The 24,474-nt window shown below is 35.8% G+C and overlaps 1 protein-coding gene across 8 annotated transcripts in view; it reads right to left on the bottom strand.

The window, feature by feature from the left end:
* INPP4B (inositol polyphosphate-4-phosphatase type II B) overlaps nt 1-24,474 on the bottom strand; it is a 721,154-nt gene that overhangs the window by 583,001 nt on the left and 113,679 nt on the right. For all 8 annotated transcript variants that reach the window (XM_060299724.1, XM_060299726.1, XM_060299725.2 and 5 more), the window contains one exon: nt 4,053-4,115. The gene's annotated coding sequence lies outside the window, so the exon portion shown is untranslated. The remainder of the gene's footprint in view (nt 1-4,052; nt 4,116-24,474) is intronic.

Raw genomic sequence — 24,474 nt, 5'->3', positions numbered from 1 at the left:
TCCCAACCACTGCACCACCAGAGAAGTCCGGGAGTGTATCTCAAGAGTTGAAAATTATTTGCCTTATAAATTAGTATATTTGAATTTAGATTTTATTCACATTGAAAAGATATGATAACAGGAGAGAAGGTTCTCAAGTTAGTCCTAATTAATACAAAACATTGCTAAATTATAATTCTCATAGTACAAAGGAAACTTCTAGCCTTTTAAATATTCCTTCGGTGGAAATCTTAGAGATGCAAGGACCTCATTCCTTCGAAGTCTATTTCACTCACAAGTGGGAGTAAAAGTAGAAGACAGAAGGATCTTCCTTACAGTCTCACTGAAGGAAAAAAAGTCCCATGTCTGTGTGTGTATCTTTACACATAATAAAGTTCTGTATGTACATATACATACATATTTAAACACACACACACAAAAGAGCTACTACAGAGCAATATACGCGAATCAGTGACAGTGTGACAGATAGTATATCTAGGTTACTTTACGGACTGAATATGGGTTAAGGAAGAGAAATAGTTGTAGCATGATGAGGAACTCAGAAAGCCCCCTAAAGAACAGTTTTAAGGTATGTAGGCTTTGGAACAAGGGAAAAGAAGACTGGACATTCTGAGTGGAGTTATCAGCATAAGGAAAGACAAGAATGTTTAGGGTATACAGTGTAGTAAGAGAGAAACCAATACGGTAAGAAACATATGTGGGGAGTCGATGCAAGAACTTGAACATTAGCAGGAGACAATTCTAGACAATGCTATGGCTTCTGTATGACTATTCCATCAAGACTATTCTTGGGAGTTTTCTTTAAAGTTTTAAAAAGATGGAGTATCCCACAGAATCTAACACTCAGAAGAGTAAAGTAAAGAGTACCAAGAACTTTGGCAAATGATGAAAATCATAAAAAAACAAAAAAGGCAAATTCATAAAAATGATCATAAGAACTCTTCCTCATATAAAGTCCTCTTTAAGAATTACTTTTTAATCATTTCTCAGTGAAAGTGTTCAATTATTTGTTCTCTGACTTTCAGTTTAAATTCTCTTTCGGAGCGTATATGCCTGATGTTATAGCCCTATTTCTGTAAAGCATTGTGTCTATCCTATGTGAATGAGTCCAAGCATCGTGACAATTACATCACCCCTTTCATCACATGTGTAGAGGTATTTGTAACCCTCATTGTAATTCATGGTCATTAACTTATTAATCAACCTGAAAATCTGGTGCTTTACTTTCCATTGTTACTTTATAGTAGTTTATAAAAAATAATATAAAATATAATTTGTAATAAGCTCTTAAAATATCAGAAGAATTTTATTCTTTAAAAAAATTTTCAACGTGTGCTACACCTACAAAATATTCTACAGCCAATAATAATAAACCACAATGAAACCAATCTCTAAACAATATATTTATACCTTATTTCTTAGTGCCCTAGAACATAAAGAACGCTGTATACTAGCCTTATAACAGTTTATTTTCAATTATCAAAAATGTATTTAGAGTACATCAAAAAACTGCTGAACCCTTAATATCCCATTTCACTTTCCTACAGGGAAGTTAAATATATATGAAAATAATACTTAATATTCCTACATAATACAAATAAATTACAAACATGAAAATTTCTTAATTGAAATTCAACTTATTTCCAGGACATATAAACCTGTGTAAAAATAGAACAGAATAATGGTCTCTATTTTTGTGCATAATCTTACTAGGTACAGAGAAGGATATTTTAACCCAACTAGGTTAAGTTGCCTCTATTTTGGGGCAACAAAATTAAGAATATTGTGACCAACAGACATCAATAACTTTACATAGCGAAGCACTACATGAAAACTTATTTTAGACCCTTTTTGAAAAAGTCAAATGTAGAACTTCCAGGTATCTGCACACACAAAAGTTCCTGTTAACCCAAAAGATTGCTCTCCGAGCCCCATTGCCAGAGTTAATGGTACACAAAATGAGTGTGTTAGTCATCGCGTGCAACTGAGAAAGGCTGAATGGTCCCATTTGTCCAAAACTAGCACCTTCACTAATATGCCTTGAACTTCTACTATTTAAACACTGAAATTTAAATGCATATATCCCATTTAGGATAATAGAGACAGAGCATCAGAACATTAGCACTCTTTGCCTTATTAACAGGAATATTTTATAAAGTTGCAAACACCCCTATTTTAATGAGTCCAAAGGACCAACCTAAAGAGGTGATGACATGAACACCATTTCTCCCACGCCAGTTACTCTTTCACACCTCACTCCCAACCTCCACACAAAAGCCAGCATCCTAGAGTATAATCTCTTTGGGAGTGTTATCAGACCAGAGCGCTTGGACTGTCAATATACAGAACTGGTTCTTTATTGGCACATCGGGGAGAAGCAAACTTTGTTACTCCGGGTACATGATGCTGGATATTCTGCCACATTAATGGGAATTTCCCTCCTACACCGCAACTCCCTCTTTGCTACATTCAGTTCGAAGTAAGTTTATCCCTATCTTAAATAAATGAAATCAAAGCCTAACAAAATTGAATGTATTAGTATATACATACCTCTGAAAAAAGAAAAATTTCACATGAATGCATCCTGGGTGGTCTGTGCTCTCTTCATTAGCTCCATCTCACTCAGTGTGTTTCCTTCTCTGTCTTTACTGTGTCATCTTCTACTGATTCCGCCTCAGCCAGCGTTTTTCTACCATACATCTCCCTATGCTTATATCACAGCACTCAGCTTCAACCCCTTCCACATACTGTCTAGGTATTAGTTTTCATTATAATGCCTCTCTTTAGGGAGTCACAGTTAATAGTTCTAAGCTAAAGGAAACCCTCCATTGATTTCATTAACCATTTAAAAATGCCTTATAGTTTGACTTAACATTTTAGTATAGTGGACCTACAATTGAAAATCAACATTACAGGAGAGAAGCTACTTCCTTAAGGGGTTTACGCCTCCCTTGAAGCATTAACTAAAAGCCAAAAATAAGTAGAAACACCCCAGTTTGTAATTCAACCTAACTATTTTTGCTCCACTGCAAATTAAAGTTCATAAACCAGTTTTCTGCTGATGTCCATTAAATTCAAATGCTTCCTTTGTTTCAGCACTCATTTGTTTTATAGGAATTCGACAATTTGTCAAAAATAGAACCCAGTTAGTTCCAATTAGTATGTGACCTGGTACACATTTCAACAAATCCAGTATGTGCGTTGCTATATACAAAGCGACATCATATCTTCATAGCTATATAAGCAGATAGTATTGATAGATGGGTTTAGTTCCCAACACAATTCTAACTTTTCAGAAACTTTTCTATTAAAAACTCTTTTGAGACATCACCTTTATTCATAAATCATACACACATTTTATATCTGCATCTACGCCCCACTTTGCTTACACGTATATGTCATTAGAATATTTGCATGATTGTTCATATTCTTATGCTAACATATGTAAACAAATCACATAGCAATTGGAAAATTTAGCAACTAAATATGCAATCATTGAGTATAATCAGGCATGCTATTCAACAACTGTATGACATAATTCAATCTTTCCAAAGAAAATATATGTTTTGTGTAAGAGTGTCTTCGTCAAACTCGATGAAGTTTTTCTAGGAATTTGTACTGAACTTTTTTGTCTATTAAAAAAATAATATGTAAAGCCATCTGACTGATGCTTAAATAAGAGGAAAATTTTAATTAAAAGAATCTCATTCTCTTATTGTCTACCATTTGTAAATGTAATACACTAATTGGACCTATTTCCAAACAGAGTACAATCTTCTAGTCAAGATCCTATCCACACATTAACATAAATACAAGAGTAGTGTTGGAAAATTCATCATTAACCACAGTGCTTCAAAAGCTAACATATATTTTAAAATTTACTGGTCACTTCCTAAATATGATGGTCATCAAAATCATTCCTTTTACTTTTCAGATAATGATTTACTTTTTTGATGGATTATTCCATAGTTAAAACCAGTAATCAAGAAAAACCAACCAGTTGAATGTATCAGAGTTAAACAGACTAATATATATATTAAAATAAGCATTACCTTGGTCTGATTTTTCATAAAGGATAGCAGATCTCTTGCCAGGTGACACCATTTCTTTGGGTTCTGTGGGTAAAAAGAAAAGAGATTAATAAAAACAACCTTTCTTTTCACCCTTTAAATGCTTCTTAAAAACATTTATTAGTAATAAAGGTCAGAGAAGAAAATCATTTAACAAAATATTCAGCTCCGTTCAGCAGCTGCCTTGGGAACCACTTGCTTTAAATGACAAATAACTTCCCCAAAGGCCCCCTCTCCCCTGCAGCTGAAAACAAGGGTGATTGCCACAGATCCTCAGCCCTGTTTTCTTTGCTTCTCTCTCTTTTCTCACATGGGAACAAGACTAGCACTCGAGCAAGGAAAAGAATTAGCTTCAATCATTTCAAAAGATAAGATGTAATCCATGTTGGGACAGAACATTTACTTGGAATGCAACAGACTGAAATGGAATTTGCAATTATCTAAATTAGTTTCCTCCCTCCCCCAGCGAGTATGGCTTTTAAAATGTTCATGCAAGTCTGGGTATTTTTCTATTCTGTCTTTCCACAAAAATGATAAAATGAGATATTGTGGATTGACTTAGTAAATAATTGCAGATTACCCTCCTTAGGAGCTGCAATTTTAGAGCTTTTCTATGCTGCACTGAGGAGAAAAGTACTTTATAGGAGTCAAAAGTTATGAAAATGTATCTTTTTCCTTCCCTTAGCATATAACCATCTTGAGGAGTGTCCCATAAAAGATTTTATTGCATCATTATCAGAATGTTCACACTGCAAGATAAGAAATTCAAGTCTAAGCCATAGCTCTCCAGGAAGGACTATCATAGATAGGTAAGAATTTTAAATTCACCCCTTAAGAAAGTTATTTGACTGAAGAAATGTTAACACTTAAAAGCAACGTTGATTATTTGACTGTAACAGTCATTATAAGAACAGTCATATAACTGCAATCACCAAAACATCTTACTAGCTGTGTGAAATTAGGCAAGGAAATTAGACTCTGTAAACATTCCTTTCTCATCTGTAATATCAGAATGCTAATTCTTTCTACTTCAGAGAACTGACAGGATAAATAGGTGAGATAAATACACAGAAAGGACACAGAATTAATGAATGTTAGCCAAGATAATCATGAACATTACTATTACTATTATTATCATTGTTCTCCTTTTTTTAAAAAAATCTTGCAACCCCTTTGAAAATCACTGCCCTGATGAGCCACATGGTGGAATGATTAAAATCTTACCATACTGGTTGTTACTTGATTTGCTGATTTATTAGTCACACTCTGTGATGGCAAAGGAAATAAAGAGTTGTTTTAGGTCTTTGGGCAGGTAAGAGAAAAAGATTAAACAGCGTTTCAGGAGAATGAGTAACCTCTCACCCCACTGCAGTAGCTTCCTTTGACTTTGCTGGGGGTTTTAATTTAAATATGTCCTCCAAGAAATTGGGATACTTCAAGATTCACTTAAAGCAACTGACCCCTGTCTGCTCTTGTAAATATTCAATCCAATTCAGAAAACATCTACTGAGCTCCGATTGCAAGGAAGGGTACACCAGAGACTTTAGAGAAACCATTATAAATAGAAAGGATTCAAGAAAAACAGTTTAGTGGAAGAAAGGTTTGTAAGTAATTCATGAAAAAACCATCATTAAACAACATACAACAAGACCCGTATATATGCTATCTATAAGAAACCCACTTCAGACCTAGGGACACATAACACACTGAAAGTGAGTGGATGGAAAAAGATATTCCATTCAAATGGAAATTAAAAGAAAGCTGGAGTAGCAATTCTCATATCAGAAAAAAAGACTTTAAAACAAAGACTATTACAAGAGACAAAGAAGGACACTACATAATGATCAAGGAATCAATCCAAGAAGAAGATATAACAATTGTAAATATTTATGCACCCAACATAGAAGCACTTCAATACATAAGGCAAATACTAACAGCCATAAAAGGGGAAATCAACAGTAACACAATCATAATAGGGGACATTAATACCCCACTTTCACCAATGGACAGATCATCCAAAATGAAAATAAATAAGGAAAGACAAGATTTAAATGATACATTAAACAAGATGGACTTAATTGATAATTATAGGACATTCCATCCAAAACAACAGAATACACATTCTTCTCAAGTGCCCATGGAACATTCTCTAGGATAGATCATATCCTGGGTCACAAATCAAGCCTTGATAAATTTAAGAAAATTGAAAACGTATCAAGTATCTTTTCTGACCACGACGCTATGAGACTAGATATCAATAACAGGAAAAACTCTGTAAGAAATACAAACACATGGAGGCTAAACAACACACTACTTAATAACCAAGAGATCACTGAAGAAATCAAAGAGGAAATCAAAAAATACCTAGAAACAAATGACAATGAAAAGACAACGGCCCAAAACCTATGGCATGCAGCAAAGGCAGTTCTAAGAGGGAAGTTTATAGCAATACAATCCTACCTTAAGAAACAAGAAACATCTCAAATAAACAACCTATCCTTACACCTAAAGCAATTAGAGAAAGAAGAACAAAAAAACCCCAAAGTTAGCAGAAGGAAAGAAATCATAAAGATCAGATCAGAAATAAATGAAAAAGAAATGAAGGAAACAATAGCAAAGATCAATAAAACTAAAAGCTGGTTCTTTGAGAAGATAAACAAAATTGATAAACCATTAGCCAGACTTACCAAGAAAAAAAGGGAGAAGACTCAAATCAATAGAATTAGAAATGAAAAAGGAGAAGTAACAACTGACACTGCAGAAATACAAAAGATCATGAGAGATTACTACAAGCAACTATATGCCAATAAAATGAACAACCTGGAAGAAATGGACAAATTCTTAGAAATGCACAACCTTCCAAGACTGAACCAGGAAGAAATAGAAAATATAAACAGACAAATCACAAGCACTGAAATTGAAACTGTGATTAAAAATCTTCCAACAGGGCTTCCCTGGTGGCGCAGTGGTTGAGAGTCCACCTGCCGATGCAGGGGATGCGGGTTCGTGCCCTGGTCCAGGAAGATCCCATGTGCCGCGGAGTGGCTGGGCCCGTGAGCCATGGCCGCTGAGCCTGCGTGTCCAGAGGCTGTTCTCCGTGGCAGGAGAGGCCGCAGCAGTGACAGGCCCGCGTACCGCAAAAAAAAAAAAAAAAAATCTTCCAACAAACAAAAGCCTAGGACCAGATGGCTTCACAGGCGAATTCTATCAAACATTTAGAGAAGAGCTAACACCCATCCTTCTCAAACTCTTCCAAAATATAGCAGAGGGAGGAACACCCCCAAACTCATTCTACGAGGCCACCATCACTCTGATACCAAAACCAGACAAAGGTGTCACAAAGAAAGAAAAGTAAAGGCCAATATCACTGATGAACATAGATGCAAAGATCCTCAACAAACTACTAGTAAACAGAATCCAACAGCACATTAAAAGGATCATACACTATGATCAAGTGGGGTTTATCCCAGGAATGCAAGGATTCTTCAATGTATGCCAATCAATCAACATGATACACCATATTAACAAAATGAAGGAGAAAAACCATATGATCAACTCAATAGATGCAGAGAAAGCTTTCAACAAAATTCAACACCCATTTATGATAAAAACCCTCCAGAAAGTAGGCATAGAGGTTACTTTCTTCCACATAATAAAGGCCATATATGACAAATCCACAGCCAACATCATCCTCAACAGTGAAAAACTGAAACCATTTCCACTGAGATCAGGAAGAAGATAAGGTTGCCCACTCTCACCACTATTATTCAACATAGTTTTGGAAATTTTAGCCACAGCAATCAGAGAAGAAAAAGAAATAAAAGAAATCCAAATCCGAAGAGAAGAATTAAAGCTGTCACTGTTTGCAGATGACATGATACACTACACAGAGAATCCTAAAGATGCTAATCAATGAGTTTGGTAAAGTAGCAGGATACAAAATTAATGCACAGAAATGTCTTGCATTCCCATACACTAATGATGAAAAATCTGAAAGGGAAATTAAGAAAACACTCCCATTTACCATTGCAACAAAAAGAATAAAATAGCTAGGAATAAACCTATGTAAGGAGACAGAAGACCTGTATGCGTAAAATTATAAGACACTGATGAAAAAAATTAAAGATGATACAAATAGATGGAGAGATATACCATGTTCTTGGATTAGAAGAATCAACATTGTGAAAATGATTCTACTACCGAAAGCAATCTACAGATTCAATGCAATCCCTATCAAACTACCAACAGCATTTTTCACAGGACTAGAACAAAAAATTTCACTATTTGTATGGAAACAGAAAAGACCCCGAATAGCCAAAGCAATCTTCAGAAAGAAAAACGGAGCTGGTGGAATCAGGCTCCCTGACTTCAGTCTATACTACAAAGCTACAGTAATCAAGACAATATGGTACTGGCACAAAAACAGAAATATAGGTCAATGGAACAGGATAGAAAGCCCAGAGATAAACCTACACACATATGGTCACCTTATCTTTGATAAAGGAGGCAAGAATATACAGTGGAGAAAAGAAAGCCTCTTCAATAAGTGGTGATGGGAAAACTGGAGCTACATGTAAAATAATGAAATTAGAACACTCCCTAATACCATACACAAAAATAAACTCAATATGGATTAAAGACCTAAATGTAAGGCCAGACACCATCAAACTCATAGAGGAAAACATAGGCAGAACACTCTATGACATAAATCACAGCAAGATCCTTTTTGACCCACCTCCTAGAGACATGGAAATAAAAACAAAAATAAACAAATGGGACCTAATGAAACTTAAAAGCTTTTGCACGGCAAAGGAAACCACAAACAAGATGAAAAGACAACCCTCAGAATGGGGGAAAATATTTGCAAATGAAGGAACTGACAAAGGATTAATCTCCAAAACATACAAGCAACTCATGCAGCTCAATACCAAAAAAACAAACAACCCAATCCAAAGATGGGCAGAAGACATAAATAGACATTTCTCCAAAGAAGATACATAGATTGCCAACAAACACATGAAAGAATGCACAACGTCATTAATCATTAGAGAAATGCAAATCAAAACTACAACGAGATATCATCTCACACCAGTCAGAATGGCCATCATCAAAATATGTACAAACAATAAATGCTGGAGAGGGTGTGGAGAAAAGGGAACCCTCTTGCACTGTTGGTGGGAATGTAAATTGATACAGCCACTATGGAGAACAGTATGGAGCTTCCTTAAAAATCTAAAAATAGAACTACCATACGACCCAGCAATCCCACTACTGGGCATATACTCTGAGAAAACCATAATTCAAAAAGAGTTATGTACTCAAATGTTCATTGCAGCTCTATTTACAATAGTCAGGACATGGAAGCAACCTAAGTGTCCATCAACAGATGGATGGATAAAGAAGATGTGGCACATATATATAATGGAATATTACTCAGCCATAAAAAGGAATGAAACTGAGTTATTTGTAGTGAGGTGGATGGACATAGAGACTGTCATACAGAGTGAAGTAAGTCAGAAAGAGAAAAACAAATACCATATGCTAACACATATATATGGAATCTAAAAAAAAAAGAAAAAAAATGGTCAGAAGAACCTAGGGGCAAGACGGAAATAAAGATGCAGACCTACTAGAGAATGGACTTGAGGATACGGGAAGGGGGAAGGGTAAGCTGTGACAAAGTGAGAGAGTGGCATGGACATATATACACTACCAAATGTAAAATAGATAGCTAGTGGGAAGCAGCCGCATAGCACAGGGAGATCAGCTCGGTGCTTTGTGTCCACCTAGAGGGGTGGGATAGGGAAGGTGGGAGGGAGGGAGATGCAAGAGGGAAAAGATATGGGGATATATGTATAACTGATTCACTTTGTTATAAAGCAGAAACTAACACACCATTGTAAAGCAATTATACTCCAATAAAGATGTTAAAAAACCAACAACAACAACATACAATGTGTTGAAGCAACAGAACAAATTGAAAGAATATTCTGCAGTTAGGAAAGGGTCATTTTAAAAATAATCGTATGATATCTCTTATATGTGGAATCTAAAAAATGATACAAATGAACTTATTTACAAAACATAAACGGACTCACAGACATAGAAAACTTACGGTTACCAAAGGGGAAAGGGGAGCAGGGGGAGGGGTAAATTAGGAGTTTGGGATTAACATACACACACTACTGTATATAAAATAGATAACCAACAAGGACCTACTGTATAGCACAGGGAACTCTACTCACTGCTCTGTAATAAGCTATATGGGAAAAGACTCTGAAAAAGAATAGACATATGTATATGCATAACTGAATCACTTTAGTGCTGTACACCTGAAACTAACACAACATTGTAAATCAATTATGCTCCAATATAAAATAAATTTTAAATAAATAAATAATCTTTAAAAAAAATTCTATCAGAATAACTGAACTGATGTACACTCAGTCCTGACCATCAGTCCTGTTTGGTCTAAGAAAATTTCACAGGAGGGAAGGACTTGGAAAGACTAAGTCTGTCAAGTAGGTAAGTAGGGATGGCAGTTAAGGTGACATTACATGGAGTGAGGGTAGACCCTTAATCTAATATGACTGGTGTCCTCATAAGATGAGACACAAATACAAACATATACGCAGATGGGAGAATACCACGTGAAGAAAAAGACACAGAGGGAGATGTCCATGTAACTAGGGAGGCAGAGATGTGCTTACAAGCCAAGGAATGCAAGGATTGCCAGCAACACCGGAAGCTGAGAAAGTCATGATCCCCTAGCACTTTCAGAGAGAACATGGCCCTGCTGACATCTTGACTTTGGACATCTTGCCTCCAGAACTGTGAGAGAATAAATGTCTCCTGTTCTAAGCTACCCAGGTTGTGGTAGTTTGTTACAGCAGCCCGAGGAAACTAATACAACATCTTTTGAGCCAATAAGAATTAGGCCTTTACCCATACCCTGAACACTTGAGGCTTAAAAAAAACAAACAAACAAACAAACAAAAAAACTTATAGTTACATTGATTCACCATAGTCTCAATTTAGAAATTAGAATACCCAGCTACATACAAAAAGCTGACTTGAACTTCAAATTGTCTACCCTCCATAGCTAGGATCTGCTGCAGTGGAAACCGGCAGCCAGTGAAGAAGGTCCCCTTTTGTTTCTCCAGGTCCTTCCTCCCCAGCCAGTTAACCTTGGTTCCAATGCCTCTGGAATATGGGAGTGGAGTTAAAGAGGGGAGGTGGGGACAGAAGTGGTCAATGGAGAAGGAAAGGTGACATTCTGGTTACTGATCTAAGTGGGCTGCTATATATTTAACGCTGATTCTTAACCAATGGATTCTTTTCCAGGTTCTTCAGTGATTGCTCCCTCTTCTCCAATCACTGGGGACCTTTCATCTGTACAGCCCTTGATGGGAGTCATACATCTCACTTTATCACTTACTATATCCTCAGCTCCAAGTGACACCTTCAGTTTCTATCTGCTGAGACCAGCTCAGCCTCAGGGTAGCCTTTGGGGACAGGACCTAGACAGCCTCATGATGACGTTCACGTTCACTGCACACATCTGCTCCACAGGGAACTCTCCAGCAAACCCTGGGAAAATGGGCTAATCCCAATTCAGCCTCTTTCCTTTGTTCTACCATGAGCTGCTCACTAGCTCATCTCCTGGCCTTTACATTCATTAGAAACCAGCACTGTCTCTACTGCCACCTCCAAGACTTCAAGGAATACATATTAAACTCTCACTGAGTCTCCTTGATGCACCTCTTTCTAGCACTGAGAGGGGAAAAGTGGAAGTGGTACACAACCTACCTCCTTGTGGACATGGCTAGTGAAACCTCAGTTCACTAAAAAGAAATCAGCCTTTAATTTCCAGATCCCACACCCCTTTTGTATTGGGAATGTAGGGATCGTCCAACTAGCTCTCATGCTCCTACTAGGGAATTTCTACAAGGTAATGTGTCTCATATATCACTTTGCTGTCTGATAGCTATTGCCTTAAGAGGTCAAAATTTTCCAGTTTTACAGCCTGTGATATTAGTTTTCATAATTTGCGCTTTAAAAGACCCATGGGGGAAGCAGCTACAAATTGTAAAATACGTCTACTGGATTTTTTTTTAAGTTTCCTGAACATTCCATGAATTTTACATTGTTCTTCAATATAACTTCTCCTTTTCAGTCAGGAAGGTGCTCAATGGCTCCCATGTTCTTCTATCCCAGTTCCTTTTCTCCATGTCTATTCCTTCTGCTTGTGGTTCAATTCTTACTTTTCAACACCTTCAAATTTACTGCCTTATTAAAGTTTTAATGCCAACTTCTCCAGAAAGTGATCCCCAGGTACTTTGGACTCTGTTGATTTTATCATTCTCTGACCTTGTACACCAATTATAATCAATGCCTATAATTTATATTGCCTTTTTGGGTTGTCTTGTGCTGTCACGTCTTCCCAACTATATTTTAAGTTCCTAAAAGACCGTTATTGTGTCTTGTGCTTCTCACCTATCCCCGTCAGTGCTTAATTCAATACTCAGCACATGGGAAGGAGAGTCCTAATAAGAACATAGCCACTTGCTCTGTATTAAATATCTATTAACCAATATAAGACAGAGCTAACATGCAGCATAAATATCTCACCATGTTCTGTGACAGAAATTGCATAACAAATCCCTATTGTTGTGCAAAATTTAAAGAACATTTGAACAAATATGTCAGATAGGAAGGAGGCAGAGGGAAGTGATAAATGAGAGAGAAGATAGGCCATCATATAACAAGGATGCTATTATTTGGAAATATATCTACATTTAATACTTTTGCATTTTTCTATGTCTGACCTCACCTGTCTGCCAGGGGTAGCACTTGCCTCAAAAAGGATTAGGATCGTTATAAGATAAATAAAAAAAGAAAGGTGTTTTAGAGTTTGACATCTAACAAGAATTCTTGGTCCAGAACAAGACTATAGTCTTGTAGATCAAGCTTTCCTTAGAGAAAACAGGATTTTAAAGAACACAATCTTTGCTGTCATTAACATATTGGAAGTCGGACCTAGAGAACTAGATCACAGAGTTCTGCAATGTCAAGAGCACAGAAAATGTAGGGTATGATGTAAAGGATATGGAAAACTACCCTGGGTTCAAGAGTTGTATGGAGAAGATAGAAGAGGAAAGGGTTAAACATCGAGTCATTATTTCCTTCTCTAAGTTTAAACCCCACATGAACATGGTAATAGGAGCATTAGGACTAACAGACTACCTTCCAGGGAACAGACTGGAGAGAACTCTGAGAAAACCAGCATTCAGCATTTAACATGACATAGAAGCAATTAGGGGGCATTAGAGGAGGGAGGGAAGTTTCTACAGACATGAACCTGAGACAGAATCCCAGTATCCCATAGCCAATGTGTGGCATCTCAAGGAGACATAAGTTCCCAAGGGCCCTGAATAGGGGACACAAGAGTCCTGGGTGGGCATGGCCCCCCTACTCCCCTCCCCCAAAATGAGATCATAAGAGGCCCATTGCCCCCACTCCAAGTCACAGTGCCACAGAGTAGAAGAAAGGAAAAAAATCTGAAAGCACAACCAGTCACCCAAAAGTTGTCTGAGTCATCCACCCCTAAAAGGAACTAAAAAGGTAAAAAGGAACTAAAACGTATCTAGTCCAGTGTCATCATTTTTCAGATGAGAAAACTAAAGGCCAGACTCATTTACTCAAGAGTGTGATGCCAAGTGAGGACAGAGCAGAGGCAGTAATTCCAATTTTACTAGCACCTACTGAAATGCTAACGTGCCTTCCTACTCTCTCACCTAGAGTCCAGCTTTTCTTTTTATTATGAAAATCAGTTAATGCTACCATTCAGTTAATATTTTAAAACAAAAATTCCAATAATATTTTTAAATAAAAATAACAATGGAGACAATAATTTTAAATCCCTTTCTTTTAATGAGTAATGAAATAGATTTAAAATTAAACTAACAAATATTGAGTCTGCAGAAAAATTATTAGTTTTATCTAACTAGTAAATTTAGCAAGGTTACTGAATTAGGGTCATTGTACAAAAATCAATTGTGCTACCATATAACAACAAACAAACAAAACATAGAAATTATACATTATTAAAATAGAATTAAAAACCTCAAATACCCTGGAATAAACCTAACAAAAGATGTTTATGACTTCTACACCAAAAAACCATAAAACATTACTTAGAGAAAATAAAGCAGACAAAAAGAGATACATCATGCTCATAGATTGAAAGACTCAGTATAATAAGGTTATCAATTCTCCCCAAATTAATCCATGTATTCAGTGTACTCACAATCAAAATCACAGTAGTTTTTTTTTGTTTTAATTTTACAAGCTAAAATTTATACAGGAATCTTGTTCTGTGACAGAAATTGCATAACAAAGGGCCAAGATTAGTCAAGGTGATATTAAAGAAAAATAAAACTGGAGGTCTTCAATTACCAGATATCAAACTTATTGGAAAGCTCTTGTCATTAACAAGTGTGTAATTGGTACAAAAGCAGACAAACAGATATATGGAATGAAAGAGAGTCCAGAAACAAACCTACACGAATTATGACAACTAATTATACAAGTAAATTATGGCAAGTGTGACAATGTCGAGCAGTGGGAAGAGGGCAACCACTCTACTAAATCATACCGACTGAATTATACATCCATTTGTGGTAAAAAGTGAATCTTAACTCCTACACATACAAAAATATGTTTCAGAAGGTTGTATATCTAAATGTGGATGATAAAACAATAAAGCTTTTAGAAGAGTGTATCTTTCCCTTTGGCGTAGACAATGATTTCTTAAAGAGAACGGAAGTGGTAACCATAAATGGAAAACACAGTAAGTTTGACTACATTTAAATTAAGAACTTTTGTACAGAAATATCGAATCACTATGTTATGTAACAGAAACTAACTTAGTGCTACAGGTCAACTATACTTCAAAAACAAAGAAACAAACAAATTCATAGAAAAAGAGATCAGATTTGTGGTTACCAGAAGTGGAGCATGGGAGGGGGGATTGGATGTAGCTGGTCAAAAGGTACAAATGTCCAAGTATGCGATAAATAGATACTAGAATGTGATGTACATGATAGATATAATTAACACTGCTGTATGTTATGTGTGAGAGTTGTTAAGAGAGTAAAACCTAAGAGTTCTCATTACAAGAAAAAAATATATTTTTAAAATTTTGTATCTATGTGAGAGGATGGATGTTCACTAAACTTACTGTGGTCGTCATTTCATAATGTATGTAAGCCAGATAAACTTATACAGTGCTGTGTGTCAATTATATCTCAGTAAAACTAGGAGAAAAATAAAGTTTCATTCTCACCCAGAAAACAGGTTTCAAAAAAAAACAACACTAATGCTCATCAAATGATGCCAAGTAGACAATGAAATGGTAAGCCACAGAGTGCAAGAAGAAACTTTGAAATGCATATATCAGGTAATGACTCATATTCACGATATTTAAATAAACTCCTATAAATCAATAAGAACAAGGCAGACAACTCAATAGAAAAGTGGACAAAAGACATAAACAGAAATTTCACAAAAGAGGACATTCAAATTTTCAATAAACATATTAAAATTTCCTCAACTCTAGTCCTTTGTAAATGCAAATTAAAAATCACAATGAGATACCGCTACACACAGACAAATGTGACTAAAATTAAAAGGACAGAAAATATCAAGAGTGGACAAGAATATGGAACAATGATACTGTCACATCCGCTTGATGTGGGCAGAGAGTAGAAACTGGCGTAATTTTAGAAAACAATTTGGTAGTATCTACTAAAGGTGGACATATACAATACCTTATGGCTGGGCAAATTCCACTACTGGGTTTATAACCACTCTAAAGGCATACTATGGTTGCCAAAAATTATGTACAAGAATGTTCATAGTAGGACTCTTTACAGTAGGAAAAAACTGGAAACAGCCCAAATCTCCATTAACAATAGAACAGGTGAACAAATTAAGATCTATTCATACAATGAAAGGCTATATACTAATGAGAATGAACAAACCACAGTTACATGAACAACATGGATGAATATCACAAACAACATTTAGGGTAAGAAGTCATATGCAAAAAAGTACATACAACATGACAGCACTTATATAAAATGTGGGAGGGACATCTTGTAGGTTAAATAGTGAGTGGGAAGAGGACATAAGGGGAGCTTTTGAGGTACTGATATTAGTGTCTTTCTTGACCTGCTTTTTGGATCTTCAGCTGTGTTCACTGTGCAAAAATTTATCACGTTGTACACTTAAGGTTTTCCCACTTTTCCATATGCATGTTATACTTCAATAAGTTTTTTTAAGTGGCATTGGAATCTCCACCCATCTTTCTGAACCACTTGAAAAAAAGGCACAAATAAATTTTAAGATGATCCCTGATTTTAAAGATGATTGGGAAGAAATAAAAGAGCAGATTTCAATCTGTAAATGTTTTTCCTCAGCATCTACAAGTTCAATGACTCAGGACAGCAGCTGGAGACAGAACATTAGTGTTTTCCCTGGAACACAAGCCACTTTTCATATTTTTAACATATAACGTTCCTCCCAAATTGAACAACTCGTTGATTTTGTTTAATAAAAGGGAATCTAGCATAAAATGTTATGTATATGCCATTTTAAAGCATATTTGCATATTTAACAGTACATATGTTTGAGAAATTTTTTTAATTTGGGCTACAATGGAAAATACCTAGAGACAGATTTTAAGTACTATACCTGACCTTTGATATTATTTCCTTTTGCAAATACTAAAATTGCTGCCAACTGGATACTTTTCTAATTTTCCCTTGCTTATTATTTTATGAAACAATTATTTCAGGGAAGAAAAACACAAACAAAACGAAGGTTTAGAATTGTAGGTTTTTAGAAGTGTCTGCATTTAAACTTTGGAAAGAAAATATACATATAAAAGAAGAAATACAATTAACACTTATTTATCTCTGTCTGCAAGCAATAAGATACAAAAAAGTTTTTCATCTCTTTATTACAATTATACCTAGATTAAGCATCAATAATGGATAAACCACAAAGGTGACAATCAGGCCCAGGCATTTCCTGCCAGAGGAAAAGGCAGAAATAAATAGCAACAAAAAAGCCACATTCCATGTTTAAAACATACAAAAAACTGAATACTGGGAATAATTAAAATCTATCCTTTTGTTTTTTAATATTTAGACCTTTTCTCAGTTGATGAAAACAGTCTTCTCTAAATGATATAGTCTAATTTCACGGATAATTTTATTTACTTAAATTTTTCACTTTCTATTGTTTATTCAAATAAATAATGAAAATATTTTCCCACAGGCAATTTAGCAAGAAAATGGACCCAAGAAAACTTCTACTTTTTGAACATTATTTTTAAAATTCTAGGTCTGAATTAGAAGTACCTTATTATTATTATTGTGATAATAAAAAATAAACATTTAGTGCTGTCAAATATAAACCAGATATTGTTCTGAGTTGTTGTCTTATACATTTAATACTCATAACAATCTTAACTGCTGTGTACGCTATTATCTCATTTTATAGATGAGGAGAGTGAAGGACAGGTTGATTACTGGAAGTTACCTGAGCCACAGAGCTAGTGAGCAAAGGCAGGAGGATCTGAAGGCAGGTAGCTATCACCAATCCCATTCCCTTAACTCTTCCACTGATACTGTACCTCTGCTATTTCCATGTGAGTTGCCATTACTATGGTACATATTCTGTCCTGTGGTCTTATTATTTAAATATATTAATATTAATCCTTACTGCAAAGCTTCCCATTGTACTCTAAATGTACGTTGTATAAAAATTTTCTATTCTATGTATATCTTTGCTATTTTTTATATTTTTCATGTATTCATTAGAATTGCAAACACACTATACTTTGAATTTAGAGGGGGTACTATCTCCTAAGTTTTTAAAGCAATTTACATATATCATGCCACTTACATTTAAACACACATATACATTCAGTACTTGTCTCTGAATTGTTTTTTATACATTTTATTGTATATTTTTCTCACCTTTTATCTCATGCTATTGCCAAAGTCAAATTCTCAGACTCCAGGCCCTTTATTCTCAAAGGGTGGTTCATAAACAAGCAGCCTCACCATGTCCTCAGAGCTTGTTAGAAATACAGAATTCCAGGCACCACCCTAGACCAATGGTAGACCAACAAGTGATCTCTAGGAATATTAAAGTTTAAGAAACTTGCTTTAGATAATATATTCCTCTAAACTAAAGGTTTTCTTAATCCTTGCTTCAGCTAATTTATTTCTGTAGGTTTTGTGAAAGGTATTCTTATCAATTTTACCACTAAGTGTTTTGGTCTGTTAAAATTATTATTGAGGGCTTCACTGTCTCTATCAGCTTTACTGCCTGCAGTGTTAGTGAATTTTACTGAACTAACTCTTGAGGACGTAAAACAGAAGCTTCCTTTCTAGGGCTGTCTGTAAAGCTATTTGTTTGCGACATGTTGTATCCCCCCCCAAGTGACTACAAATGCCATCAATTGGAAAGAGACAGGCAGAGCTGACATGCTTTAGCTCTGGTGTATAGCCTTGTAAATGTCTAAGAGAGCTCCTAAATTAAACGATCAATAGCAGAGTAGCTACTGTTTTCTCTAAATCCTGGAAGATTTTATGCTATGTTATAGCACAATGTTGATCTCAGTTCCTTTGTGAATTCTTCTCAGATTTCCTTAGTTTTCAGGTATTCACTTACAAACTGCCCTAGGGTTTCCTGTTTTTGTAAATAAGTTGTCCTGAAAAGGTTCCAGAAAAATATCTTAGTAGCAATACAGGATTCTGCTTCTGGCTGAAACAACCGCCATCAACACAACCAAAATCAAAAGTAATAATAAAACCCTCAAAGAGAAATATCCATATGGAAAACCATCAAAATAAGTTTCAAAAACAGTAAATTAATGCAAAAAACATAAACCTTAAAATAAGACAAATTTTGTAATATAAAATTCTGGGCTAGTAAGTGCATTTTTACTATTTTAATGAAGCACTAGTACCCATATCGTGAAAAAAATTATCAAATTTCTTTACCACCTTATCTCTTGCTGTTGGTTCTTGAATGGATTTCCAACATACGAGCTAGCTGAGGCAAGAAGGTTAATTTGCTTGACTATATAGCATCAAGGAAGATCATTCTTTAAAATTCTGCCAATAGGAAAATAAAGAATGAGTATGACCTGCTTATTAGATAGTAAAAAGGAAATAATTTTAATTGCATCAGCTGTGATAAACATAAATTGGTTACATAAAATAAATATCCTTATCTTTCAGAAATGTACACTGAAGTAAATTGGGTTGAAATGTCAAAAAAATTGCCAATCAGGACATACTAGTACACATCACCACCAGTAAAAATGAAATAAAAGTACCACTAATAAAAAGAGAGCAAAAGAGGGAAATTAGGAATCCAGAAGACATCAAAAATAAATTTTAATATCAATGCAGGAGGCTTAAATAAGCTATTATTAGTCCATTGGATTAAAAGTGATGAAAGAAAAGATAATTTTTTAAAAATCATTCATAATAATATCACTGAACTAACACCTTATATTTGAAAAATGCTATGAGCACATTTTATTGGCCTCTTTCTCAAGCTAATTACTATGATAAGTTTTTAATATATTTTACTCTTAATCTTTAAAATAACAATTTAGGAAAGACCTGAAGAACACTTTGCCCACTTTCATACTGACTTGGCCCAAAAAGAGAAGTTTTGCACCTCTTTACAGTCTTTCTATTTGACATTATCTACCCCCATAGGATAATGAAAGATAATTTGCCATATTAGTCAGATAGTCATATTTTATTTATAGGTGGGTTCTGTGCCTAAATGCATTAAAACAAGTATAAAACTTTGTCCAAAAATTTGGAAATTAACTAACCCATTAAAAATTTTTTAAATTAAATTAACTCTTACTTTCACCCTTGTTCTAGGAGTCAACAAATTTGGTGGAGTATATAAACGACAAAACTAACACAGTAAAAGACAATTTTATCATGCTGAAAGTATTTGTGCACAGAAAACCCAAACAATATCTAAATATCTTGAATATCTAAATTCAAGAAAAGGAAGTAATCTATAAAAAGGAAGTTACAGTTGAATGTCTCCATATTCCACTACCAAAGTATTACAGAAAAAAAGGGGGGCAAAAATAAAAACTGTATGGTGCTCAATCAGGAGATTTCTGCTTCTCGTAACACAGACAGTAGTAATTTTTAAAAGGCCCCTGCTTCAAAACATCTAGAATGCTTACTAGAATACAACAAACATATTTTAAAATGCATTGTTCAGCTCATAATGAAATAAGAATGACCTTACCGTGCCAAAATGAAGACAGAGCTGAAACAATAGTAGCATCCACATGCAAAAATCATGAGTGCCCTGCTAGTGTTTCACTAATAGTAGGATCTTGAAGCCTTGGATTTTAATAGTCTGACAGGAAATAGTGGACAAGACTTTAGGTTTGAAAATGATCGGGGAGGCACTTCCCTGGTGGCGCAGTTGTTAAGAATCTGCCTGCCAATGCAGGGGACACAGGTTGGATCCCTGGCCTGGGAAGATCCCACATGCCGCATAGAAACTAGGGCATGTGGGATCTTCTAAGCCTGTGCTCCAGAGCCTGGGAGCCACAACTACTGAAGCCCGTGCACCTAGAGCCTGTGCTCCACAACAAGAGAAGCCACCGCAATGAGAAGCCCACGCACCACAACAAAGAGTAGTCCCCACTCACTGCAACTGGAGAAAGCCCCCATGCAGCAACAAAGATCCAATGCAGGCAAAAATAAATAAATAAATATTTTTTTAAAAAAAAGAAAGAAAGAAAATGATGGGGGAGTTGGAATTAAGAATATCAAAAAGCCCAAAAGGGTATGAAAATTTTTAAATGCCTTCTACTAAGGGAAAGTGACAAGGGGAAAATGATCTGTGACATCCCTAGCTTGGAGTAGAGAAGAAAATCATTCTTCTAAAAATGCATAACTCATAGTTCTTCCCCTATGGCTTTTGGGCTTGGATTACACTGATTACAAAACCTGACAAACTTCAAACAGAGAAATTAACTTAAAGAAGCAAATTAAATCCCCTCCAAAGTAATATAACCTCATTTCAAACCTCTTAGGATTCCCAGAATTTTTAAAAAGCCAAAAATGAGCTCCAAAGTAACATAACCAACAAGAAAATGGGCCTTCATAAAGGAGAGTCCAAAGAAGCATCAAACAGCAGAATTAGACTGCCAAGGACTTCAGACTTTGTAATTGTCACATATATAACATAGAATGAATATACTACTAAATATATAAAACAGGGAACAAAAACATGAGAAAGGAAAAACAGAGTATAAAAACCAATTGGAGGGCTTCCCTGGTGGCGCAGTGGTTGAGAGTCCGCCTGCCGATGCAGGGGTCACGGATTCATGTCCCGGTCCGGGAAGATCCCACATGCCGCGGAGCAGCTGGGCCCGTGAGCCATGGCCGCTAAGCCTGTGCGTCCGGAGCCTGTGCTCCGCAACGGGTGAGGCCACAACAGTGAGAGGCCTGTGTATCGCAAAAAAAAACCAAACCCAATTGGAATTTTAAAAGAAAACTTCAGGAAAAAATAAGTAAAATTACAATCTCAATAGATGCTTTGAATAGAAAATTGGGCACAACTTTAGAGAGAGTTAATAAACTGAAAGATACACTTGCACAAATATATAAAATACAACAAAGAAAGGAAAGGTGATGAAACATATGTAAGATGAAGGAGAGAATATGTGACCAATCAGATTCCCTGAAAGGAAAATAAGAGAGAATGGAAGAGAGGCCAGGGCCAGACCTAGGGTGAGGCAAGTGAGGCAGCTAGGGCAAAAATTTTAAGGAGGCATTTACTCTTCTTAAATTTTGCAGCCTGGAACAGGCAATACCCAGAAAGACAACTGGCTAAAGGTTTTCAGAATTGAAACTTGGTGTCCAGGAAACAATGTTTTCCAAGCAGGTTAAATAAAAAGAAATTCATACCTATAGACAATAGTGAAACTGCTGAATACCATCAAAGACAAAGAGGACCTAAAAACAGCCAGAAATAAAAGATTGACTATTTTAGTAGACTCTGTTGGTTCGCTGGCCATATCAGCCAGTGGACTCACACCTACACTTTTTTGATAATTGCCTTCAGCTTACTAGAAATAGCTCAGTTTCCATACTCCTTCTGGGGACAGACCACTGCCAAAGAATGACTAATCAAGGGATAACAAAGACCCAAATGTGGGACATTTCTCTGTACCCTTAGGATGCAGAGCTTCATGTGGAATCAGGCTGATCTTCCACTAAATCCACTTCTTTGGTTAGCTGCTTTTTCTGTCTTGTACAGCTTTCTTAATTTTCTTTTTCTTATTTCAACAAACAAAATCAAGAATCCCCAACTGACTCTAGGAAGTACAATTACCAACAAGCAAGTGATAAATAGATCAACAGCAGATTCTCGAAACAACAATGGATGCCAGAAGACTAGAAAATAATACATTCTAATACACACAAAAAAATAGCTGTCGGTTAAGACATCTATTCCCAAACTATAATTTGAGGCAGAATTGAAATAAATATTCAGATGTATCAAAACAGAGTTTACTGCCAATAGATCCATACCAAAAAATTTTTAAAGAAAGGATTTGGGGCAGAAAGAAAATAATCATAGACGGGAAGTCTGAGACACAAAAGGAACTAGAAAAAAAGAAAAAAGTAATTAGTGAATATGTGGGTAAACTTAATCAACCGTGACTTATTTAAAATAATATTAATAATAATGCTTAATTCAGTGAATAACAAAAAAATGTTGAACTAATTATTTTACAAAAAAGAAGAGAGGTAATTGAATTTAAGTTGTAATATCTTGCATTGCTGAGGAGTAGACAATAGAGATTAAATTTAGACTTTAAGTGTGCAAGCAAAGATTTTATGGTCAATCTCTAAAAAACAGAAGTCAAATATATTAACTTCAAACCAGCAAAGAGGGAATAAAAGAACAGAAAAACCTCAATCAGAAAGGAAGCTTGAGAAACTTCTATTTCTGGCAACAATAGTGTAACCATCCCTGGATTAGTCCACTCACTAAAAACAGCCATAAAATTGGGCAAAATATATAAGGTAAATCTTTCTGGGCATTATACATGCAGCACAAAACTGCACTTTATGAGTTAAGGGAAAGCTCCATCATTTCCCCAACACTCTCCTTAGGAACAATTTTCCAACCTCAGTAAAGCAAGCTGAGATCCAAGCAAAGCACATGACCCTACTGCACTTAGAAGGCAGTAATTAGAATTCAAGGAAGCTGAAGTAGATGGAATATGCAAGGCAAGGAGTCAGAAAGGAAGAAGCTGTGTAGAAGAGAGGTCTCAGATGTCTGAGTAGTATTCCCTGCAAGTTCTCAGGCAAGGACTGAGCTATACAAGTGCAGGACAAAAATACATGAGACTTTTTAGGGACTCACTTCTACTGGTTGAGAATGAACAGAGATGTTAAGAGGTCAAGCAGTGATAGTGGATATTGGCATCCATGCCAATCACAGTGGAGGGAGCTCATTAACACCTCCTAATATTGTAACGTTTTAATAATGTCAGTATATATTAACTACTAGATGTACAAAGAAACAGAAAAATATGACATATAGTAGAGAAAATACATCAAAATAAACTAACCCAGAGATGAAACAGTTGTTACATATAGTAGATAATGACTTTAAAACAGCTAATAAATAGATATTCAATGAACCAAAGAAAAATATGTTCAGAGAATTAAAGGAAAACATGACCTTAATGAGAGAACAGATAGTCACAGATGAGAAATGAAAGCTATTTAAAAAGCCAAATAGAAACTCTAGAACTAAAGAGAATAATAAATGAACTTTAAAAATTACTGGATGGGGACCTCCCTGATGGTGCAGTGGTTAAGAATCCACCTGTCAATGCAGGGGACATAGGTTCGAACCCTGGTCCAGCAAGACCCCACATGCCACAGAGCAACTAAGCCCATGCGCCACAACTACTGAGCCTGCACTCTAGAGCCTGTGAGCCACAACTACAGAGCCCGCACACCACAATTACTGAAGCCTGCATGCCTAGAGCTCATGCTCCACAACAAAAGAAGCCACTGAAATGAGAACCTCATGCATTGCAATGAGGAGTAACCCCGCTCGCCACATCTAGAGAAAGCACATGTGCAGCAATGAAGACCCAATGCAGCCAAAAAAGAAATGAATAAATAAATTTTTAAAAAATTACTGGATGGGATTAACAGCAAGTTGGAGATGACAGAAGAGTCAGTGAAGAGAAATCTACAGAAATTATGCAATCTGAGGAAAAGGGAGAAAAAAGTGTTTGAAG

The sequence above is a fragment of the Globicephala melas genome, chromosome 5, assembly GCF_963455315.2.
Source record: "Globicephala melas chromosome 5, mGloMel1.2, whole genome shotgun sequence".
NCBI lineage: Eukaryota > Metazoa > Chordata > Mammalia > Artiodactyla > Delphinidae > Globicephala > Globicephala melas.
This window is presented reverse-complemented; position numbering and strand designations above follow the sequence as displayed.